This window comes from Myotis lucifugus, unplaced genomic scaffold (assembly GCF_000147115.1).
Source record: "Myotis lucifugus unplaced genomic scaffold, Myoluc2.0 scaffold_1, whole genome shotgun sequence".
Lineage (NCBI taxonomy): Eukaryota > Metazoa > Chordata > Mammalia > Chiroptera > Vespertilionidae > Myotis > Myotis lucifugus.
The window spans coordinates 20035753-20045043 of NW_005871049.1; the positions used below are offsets into that span (position 1 = coordinate 20035753).

At 40.7% G+C, this 9291-nt stretch overlaps 1 pseudogene; it reads right to left on the bottom strand.

Moving 5' to 3' along the window:
* Positions 1-811: 811 nt before the first annotated feature.
* LOC102430778 lies at positions 812-1396 on the bottom strand (annotated as a pseudogene).
* Between the last annotated feature and the right edge of the window lie 7895 nt (positions 1397-9291).

A 9291-nucleotide genomic window follows, 5' to 3' on the forward strand; every position in this document is an offset into this window, starting at 1 on the left:
ATTTGCAGCAACATTTCCAATTAAAAAAAAAAAGTGAATTGATGAGCAGAGAGTTAATCATGCTGTAACTGTATAATCTCATGACCCCCTCACCACTGGAGTCAGAATTAACTATTGGTGTGCACTGAGCCACCAGTAATGTGCGGTCCCTTGACTTCCTGTCGGCAAGGACCCAGCAACCAGGCCCAGTGGCTTCTGAGAAAGCCAGTGAAGAAACTGGATTTTCCTATATAAAGCCAGTGCTTTAGTTTGTCCTGCTTTGGAACAGAGCTGTCTTCCTGGCTGAAGGTGTGGTGACGGATGGAAAACAAATTTCTCTTGTAGGCACATTCTGAAAGGTCAGTTCTGGGCATCCATAGAGAAAAAACCCTCATAGTGAATCAGAAAGGACAAAAATGATAGTTACTCAGGTCCTGCCGTCTGTGCGCGGAACCTGTAAGCCGGCACAATTAGTCATGAACGGCCCTGCCTCACTGCGGCAGTGAAAAAAGAACTAGCTTGAGCTTCAGAGAAACCTGATTTTGCTATTCATTCAAACAAATCGAAAGTCATATTTGGTACCCTTTTAGGTTTCTGAAGTACTGCCTGTTTTGTAACCAGGGCACATTGGATTCCTCTGGCGATCAGGAGCTCTGTCTGCTATTAATATGCATACACAGCGCTTTAAAAATCAGCTCGCAGTGCAATCTCCTATTGTGTTTGGAGTGAATGACTCGTGACTACAAGTTCAATGGCAGCTACATAGAAAAGTCATCAGAGTTTGTTGTTGTTGTCAAACGATCTTTAATTGAAATGTTTTCCTTTATAGTTCTTAACTGGCCAGGCATTGCACTGTATGGTTGCTGATGTCATCTATGATGTCATGAGGGCAACGGCCATCAATGTTGCAGCTCACAGATGGGGCAGTCCCCAGCATCTCTTTAATGGTTCCAGAGAGTTCTCTAGCTAAAGATTGGTGCCACATCTGTCCGGCAATGTTGACAATCTCACTGAAGTGGTGTTTTCATTGTGCTTAATATATATACATACACACACACACACACACACACACACACACATATATGTCTATTTGCTTCTTTCTGTCTCTTGGTGGCTTTTTGAGGACTTTGATGAGGAGGGCAGAGGCAGAAGGCACTGCCTCCACCTGGGCCTGTCAGTTTCACTGTAATCCCCTCCAATCACCGGTTGCTTTGGCGATGTCCTCACCAGCCTTTTTTGGAGATAGGCTTAGGGGGCGGATCTTGGGGCCCACGGCAGACATGGCACTCACTCTTCCCCCAGTGCACCTCAGGTATACAACTTTGATCTCACTGGGGTTGAACTTTGGTGACATGGTGGAGGCAGTTGGTATCAGATGAACCCGAAGAAAGTTGCACCTAAGCCTCCTCCGAGCCGAAAGCCGAAAAGCTCCTCAGAGTTTTTAATGATGTCTCCTTTCCAGGTAAAGTGTTAATTTGTCTGGAATCCAGTGAAAATGTATCACTCTATTTTTCTCCTTCCTCAAGCGAACAATACACTTTGCTCAAGAACTAATGCAACAATCTGAAATCTTAGTGGAATAAAGCCATTTCCCTACCCCCAAATTTAAATTCCAAATTTAAAAAGATTGACATTCAAAATGGCTTATAATATTGCTCACCAAAGCTGGAAAAAAAGTCCAAGGGACCACAAGTTATTTATTTCATAAATAAAACACATTTGGTGGCTTCACAGTATTGGTGGGAGTCCAGTAGTGTTGTAAAATTATGAGTCTCCTAGCATGGCGAATGTTCTCTAGGGGTGCATGTCTCTCATGGGTGAAATGGAGACCCAGTCATTTCATTTCAAATGTGTGTTATAATCATGAGAACTGTCCTGGGTTTTTAAAAAGTTAACGAACATCCAGATGTGGACAGTTTGCTAAAACAATGTCAAATCAGTGAGCCCTAAAATATGTGACTCACAAAAGAAAATGGAAAACACTCATTAATCCTAGATGCTGAAGACCCAGAACAGTTATTGAGAGCTCTATTAAAACTTGCTCTTTATGTAATTCCCTCATAGGGTTCTGAAACATAAGGAAGCTCAGGACGTAACTTGTGCTGTCCAATATAGTAGCCACTGGCACCATGTGGCTATTTAAATGTAAGTTAATTAAAGTTACATAAAAATTTAAAAAGTCAATGCCTCAGTGGTACTGGTCCTATTTCAAGTGTTCAATACCCATGTGTGGCTGGTGGTTGCCATATTAGACAGTGCAATATCAAACATTTCCATCATTGCAGAAAGTAGTGTTGGATAGTGCCAACTTAAGTGAAGAAGAAAAGAAAAAAAATATTTATTGAGAAATTATAGTGTGATAGGCATCCTATTTGATCTGTATTTTTCCCATTTCACAGTGAGGAAGCTTAGCCTCAAAGAGCTCAAGTCACTTGTCCAAGTCACATAACTGGTAGCAGAGTTAGAACTTCAACCAATGGCTCTTGACTCCAAACCCCAGTGCCATTTCCAATACACAGTCCAGTGTTTGCTCCCCACTCTTCCATCTAACACATACCTAATGATAGGGTGACTGTATATTTAAATAATTATTACAGGAAAATGGGTAAAAACTTATACTAAGCAAACTGGACTCTCTATTTACTGAGAACCTATGGTAGCAATGGGGACTATAAAGTTAAAAGGATGAATACAGTTCCTGACTTCATAGCACTTGTAGCCCATGGGGGAGTCAAACATTAAATAGATAACCACAAAATTAATTATCAGGCACACTTGTGATAAGTATCAAAGAGGAAATTCCATCTGTTTTGGGAGATGCTTTCCAAACCACATGAAATAACAACAAGAAAACAATAATAATTAGCCATAAAGCTTTAGCTTTCAATGCCTGTGAAGTTCAAATCAGTAAGATAAATCTATGATACTGCTGGCCTCCTGACTGATGAGTCTCACTGTAATCTTTATGCCTAGTAAACAGAGAGATCTATTTCATTCAAGGTCATCCTGGGTTGGCATGACCAACTTCAATTTCACCCTATTCTCTTTGGGTAGAAGCATTTTTGAAACAAAGAGCTGAGATCAGCTCATTTGTCAACATTACAAAGCAGGAGCCTCATCCTCTTAACTCTTCTCCCTCATTGAACCTTCCCAGCAACAGCAGCTGACACATGAGCCTTGCAGATGAAGATGCCGTAGCACAGCTATTGCTCGACCACACCGTTGAGGGTAAGACAGTGGGAAAATACTTCTTCTTGGCCCTTTCTTTGTCATTTTTAACAGGGTCAGACTCAAATACCCATAAAAGGAGATTGAGAGCCAATATGCTATACCGTCAAATTTAAAAGGCTAGGAAAAAAGTCAGAGCCATAAACTTATCATTTTCAGTATTTTATTCCTTTTCACGCTAGTCTATTAGTTTCAATAAAAGGACAACAGAATGTCCATTACTCCGGAATTTGACATGCCTATTATGCCAATACGATTAGTTTTTGCAACATACTCATGTACTGGTTATAGTTTATAGAAAAATTGATTTCACAGAATCAGAGAAATTAGAATTGGAAACATTCTATTAGGTTACTAGATACCTCCCCTGAGACAACTATAGAATTGATCCCTAGTTCACAGTGTATGATCTGATGCATTTTTCTATCAGGTTTTGATAGACTTATATATTTATTATAGGCTGGAAATATGTACCACTAAAAATTATACCAATCCATCTGAGAAATAACATTCTAGAAAAATAAGCATTTGCTGAGGACTAATTTTACTTTGGTGGATTCATTTTTAATATACGTGCCAGTGTTTATAGCCTCTCATCTTATAAGAGGCAGGGTAGTAGCACAGATCATGGGTTGGCATTACAATCAAATAGTGTATTTGCATAGCTTAAGTTGCGGAAATTTCCCCAGACATAATTTCCCATCAGATTTCTACAAAATGTGGTATGAATTTTTGATTCCCAAGAATGGATCAGTTTCCATACAGGAAATTGAGCCCTGTACCTTAAGCAAATGCCCACAAGCACATGCTTGACTATACTGAGATTTTCTTCTCTTTGGGTAGTGTGTACCAAGTTGCGACTCTGGGAGAGACATTTGCCAGAGGAACTCTGAGCTGGAGGGCTGGAGAGGGCTGCGGCAAGGGAGTGAGCTGATGACACATACACGCTCTGTGTTCTTTCTTCCTTGTAGTGACCCAGAGAGGGGAGGGAGGGGAGAAGGAGGTGGCTTCACCAGGCAAAATTTACAAGTAATATAATTAGCCAGTAATCTCCCAGGTCACATGGGTGGGATTGCTTCTCTCTGCTTCAACACATTCTGGTCAGGAATTCTCTTCCCCATTAAGACCATTCTTGCAGTTCATTTTCACTTGAATTAATTTAGTAAAGACTAGTCCTGTTAGGTGTGTCCTTCACCCCTTGCTCCTTCATGGAGATAGGAAATGGAGTGTTGGATGTGGGCTAAATTGGGTGGGTGGGGGAGGTGAATCAAGGCTATGTCTGGAAAAGGGCAGAGAGGGAAGCACAGAAATGTAGCATTCAGCTAAATAATGCCTGGTTCCCCATTACTGGCATTCACATTCTCACGTCTCTGTTCAAAAGCCCAGATGAAATTCTTGTTTGTTCAGGATGCAGCTGATGAGTATTATGTCTGGAGAGCATCCCAGAGAAGAGATCATACATCTTTTATACACCTGCACGCTAAATGAGCAAGAACACCCAGGTGCTGAGTAAGACTTATGAATTTGTTGTAAATTATGCACACAAGTAATTTGGCATGTCCAGAAAGTAGTGCTATCAGTGGAACGGTTTTCCTAAACTCTATAATTTAGGAGCACGCACTCTGAAAGGCATGAAACAGTGGCAAGGCCTAATTGCTCAGCACAGTGTCTCTGCTTCGACATGTGCCAGTCACAGGGGGCAGTAGCCCACCAGGGACTGTTTGACACCCAAAGCAGAAGCCAGTACATCTGTGCCAGGAGGAGAAAAAAGGCAGGGATCTTGACCTTGTTAGCCCCTGGGTGGCAGCAGTAATGGCGGCTTTATCCAAGGGCTGTGTCAAAGTGGCGATGATGAGACAACTCCAAAGGAAGACAGGGAGCTGTGCTCTTGAGGTCACACAGACTTTCTGTAGCAATCGAGGGTCTACCCTTACTACTACTCAAAGTGTGTGGTCCATGGGCCAGCAGCATTGACATGACCTGGGCCTGGGCCTTACCCCAGACCTACTGAATCGGAATCTGTATTTTAATAAAACACCAGGTGATTTGTATGCACATTAGAGTTTTAGAAGCACTTGTACATGCCACCAGCTTCTTAGGGGCTCTTCCACTGTAGTGGCCTGGACTCACTAAGAAGGGACATAGCTTTTTCAGGCAGTAATAAGTTGACCTCATCTTCATTTCAGCAAAAGCCAATGAATGATCATCTTCCTTTCATGAGTACACATTCCTTTTTTTTCCTTTTGGTTTTTATTGTGTGTGTGTCCTCTCCCCCCACCCCCCAATTGGTTTCTTTTGGGAACTATTCCTTCCTATTGCATGTAATTCTGGCAAATCTGCCAACTTATAGGCTGGCACCCGACTGAGGGTTGATGTGGAGAGAGAGGGCCTTAATTCTTCTGAGAATATAAGAGGCAAGGACTCTATTCGCTTGCGACTGGCAGGGGGTATCTTGCATGGCATGTAAAGGGCATCTGTTCGAGAACGGAGCCAGAGGAGTCAGAGCAGAAAGGTTCCAGAGAAATCATTTGAACGCTCAGTCCAGTTGTACCCAAAGTCAGACAACCCCTTGGACTTCTGAATTGAGTGAGCCAATAAGTTCATAATAGAGCTTAAAGCAGTTTTAGGTGAGTTTTTTGTCATTTATAATTAAAAGTGGTCCTGACCAATACATTCCTGAAACTGTATTATCATTTCCTCTGAAATGGAGACTTTACATCTGGCTAAAGGAATAAATTCATTATGAAGTTCATAACCTATAGTTTGACAACCGTGTGAGCATATGTGTAAGTATAATCTGAGTATAATTAAATGTAGAACGTTTAAAACTTTTAGGCATGCATGTGTCCTAAATACTGGTTATCTGTGTAATTGCAGCAGGCTGTATTTATTTTCTAGATTTAGAGGCAGTGAAATTAATATTGAAATTAATATTGAAATTTATGCCAACTAATATGCAAATCAGCACAGCGTTGGTGCTTTAAAAAAAAACAAAAGATAGGATTGCAGCACTGGTGTTTTCAATGGTGCTGATGCTTTGATGAAAGACAAAGAGGGCAAGAATGCAGATGAAACATGTTCCCTTGGAATACCCAATGCAAAGGAGAAATTCATGCCTCTGTAAACTGTTTTAAAATAGAAAACAATCCCTCAATTTAATATAGTAGTTTAACCAGTCATTAATTTATTCTGGGCAAACACTGCAACTTTTCAGAAATGATGCCAACCATAAATAAAATCTACAACCACAAAAGAAAATATGTGCTTTTACTTCTGCCAAATGTCAAAACTTAAATCTGTAATTGTTCCAGTTGGAACACTGAAGTCTGCCTCTCTTCAATGACCACTTGATACCCACTTTTGGACATAGATTTCACTATTATGTACCTAATTCAACATTATGTAGAGTGTGTGTATATATATTTTAAAACTATCAGTTGGGATAGGCTAAGTTATGAATGAAACTTAAAAAGTAGTAGCTTGAATAAAATGGAAATTTCTTTCTTTTTTAAGGAAAAAAAAAGTCTGGAGGTGGACAGTGCAGGGCCGGTATGGTGCCTCCATGGATATTGAGAAGCAAAGATTTGTGGCTTTGAGAAGCTCGACTCCACTCCTCTAGGTTCAGTATGGCTGCTGTGGCTCTAGCCATTACATCCAGTTTCCCAGCAGCAAGATGGAGGAAAGAGGAGGAAGGATTTGCCACCTCTCCTTTAAGGAAACTTTCTGGAACTCCTGTAAAGTATGCCTGCTTGCATATCACTGATCAGAATGTATGAGGGAGACTGGAAAATATAGTCTTTTAACTGGGAGGCCATGTGTCCAGATAAAGATCATTATTCTGTTAATTTGGAAGAGAAGCAAAAAATAAAATAAAAACTCAAAGGCAACTCTCAAACTCAGCTCCAAATATTAAATATATATTTACTAGAGGCCCAGTGCATGAAATTCATGCACTCTAGGGGGGACAGGGGTCCCTTAGCCTGGGCTGCGCCCTCTCACAGTTCGGGAGCCTCGGGACATCTTTAGTGCTGCCTCAAAGATGGGAGAGGTTCCTGCCACCACCGCTGTGCTCACCAGCAGTGAGCCTGGTTCAGGGCTTCTGGCTGAGCAGTGCTCCCCCTGTGGGAGCACACTGACCACTAGGGGCAGCTCCTGAATTGAGCATCTGCCCCCTGGTGGTCAGTGCACGTCATAGTGACCAGTTGTTCTGCCATTCAGTCGATTTGCATTTTAGCCTTTTATTATATAGGATTGATTGTTTTATTGTGTGTTTCACCCATAAGAAGTTAGCTCTGGGAAAAACAAGGGTACTATTTTGTTCATAATTGTTTCCTTGAAGCTATTCTATGCTTATTTTTCCCAATTTTCTTCCATCAGTTTAAGAACCTTGGTCAACTGTTGAAAATAATGCAGACATTGCATCCAGATTTGGTGAGAAGAGTGTTGTGACCAACTAATAATGTCCACAGGGGACAGGCCATGTATGCCAAGCTTACAGAATCCCCTCCAACCACTTGCTTTCTACTAAAATGCTTTCAAATATATGGCTCCTGTGAAGCCAGTTTAAATCTAAATGCCCAAAGATTTCTTTACATTTGTGCTTAAAAATATTTTATTCTGAGTAGAGAGATGAATATTCTCTGCAGCTTTTTTTTTCTTACGTGGAGTTCCCTTGTGCAGTTGTAAATTTTGCAGGTTTCCAGAGAGTTGCTAAAGGAATTATATGCAAGTTCCAAGATACACTTAGTTGGCAAATTCTAATGAGCAAGTTGCTGGGAAATGGTATTTTTACTGTTCTTTAAAAAACAAAATGGAAAAACAGGTCACGAATTTTATGCTGTCAGAGTAGAGGCACAGTGCTGTGACATGTTCATCTTTGGATTCACTGAGAATGCAGAAGGGGCCTGGAGGAGCGATAAGGACTTCCCAAGTTAAACACCAGTGCTAGAAAGAAAGCTTCGGCTTTGTCTCTATTTCTTTCCAACAATCTAAGCATGAGGACAAGTAGACCAGAGTTAAGTTAAACTGTAATTAACAATAGCTCAGACTGTTGAGTAATGTACTAAATTGCATCTAAAAAATGTTGTCTTTGAAAAGGTATCACTGCAGCAACCTTCCTCTCCTGCCCAGTACAACCCGTTTCCTCATCAGTTAACAGTGATAAGAGAGTGACGTGGTGATTCTTTCAGGGGGAGGGAATATGCAATACTCCTAAAGGATAAATCAGACTTTGCAAAGCCCCTTGGTGACTCTTACACACTGACCCTAAGACACAGTCCCACTTGCAAGTCAAGAATCACTGACTTATTGGAATGACGTGCTTTGCTATTTAGTTTTTGTTTTGTTTAGCCATTTCCATGGAAAATGGCCTATTTTTTTAAAAAACTTAAAATTTTTTCAGTTATAGTTGACATTCAATATTATATCAGTTTCAGGTGTATAGCATAGTAAGTGACACATTTATAAAACTTACAAAGCAATCCCCCCAGTAAACCTAGTACCTCCCTGACACCATGCATAGTTATTACAATACTAGAGGCCTGATGCATGAAATTTGAGGAAGGGGCTTGGTCCTCGCAACCCTGGCTTAATCCAGAAGGTCGTCTGGAAGGTCGTCTGGCTGTCTGGTCTAATTAGCATATTACACTTTTATTATTATAGATTATTGACTATATTCCCTTTGCTGTACTTTATAACCCCATGACAATTTTATAACTGCCTATTTTTATTTCTTAATCCCTTCATCTATTTCACCCATTCTCCAATCCTCTCCCCTTGGCAACCATCAGTTTGTTCTCTGTATCTATGGGTTTGTTTCTGTTTTGTTTGTTGCTTTCATATCTTGGCTATTGTAAGTTATGCTACAATGAAAGTGGGGGTGCATAAGTCTTTTCAAATTAGTGTTTTGGAGTTACTTTTTGGATGCAATGATGGCTTGAATATGTTTTTGTTCAGTCACCTTCAGTAGACAGGGCAAGCCATAATATTCATCTCCTTATCTCCAGAGCCAAACATGAAGAGATTTACTGAATGAATGAATGAGTGGGATTACACAGATCAAAAATTTGTCTTCTGGAGGTACCG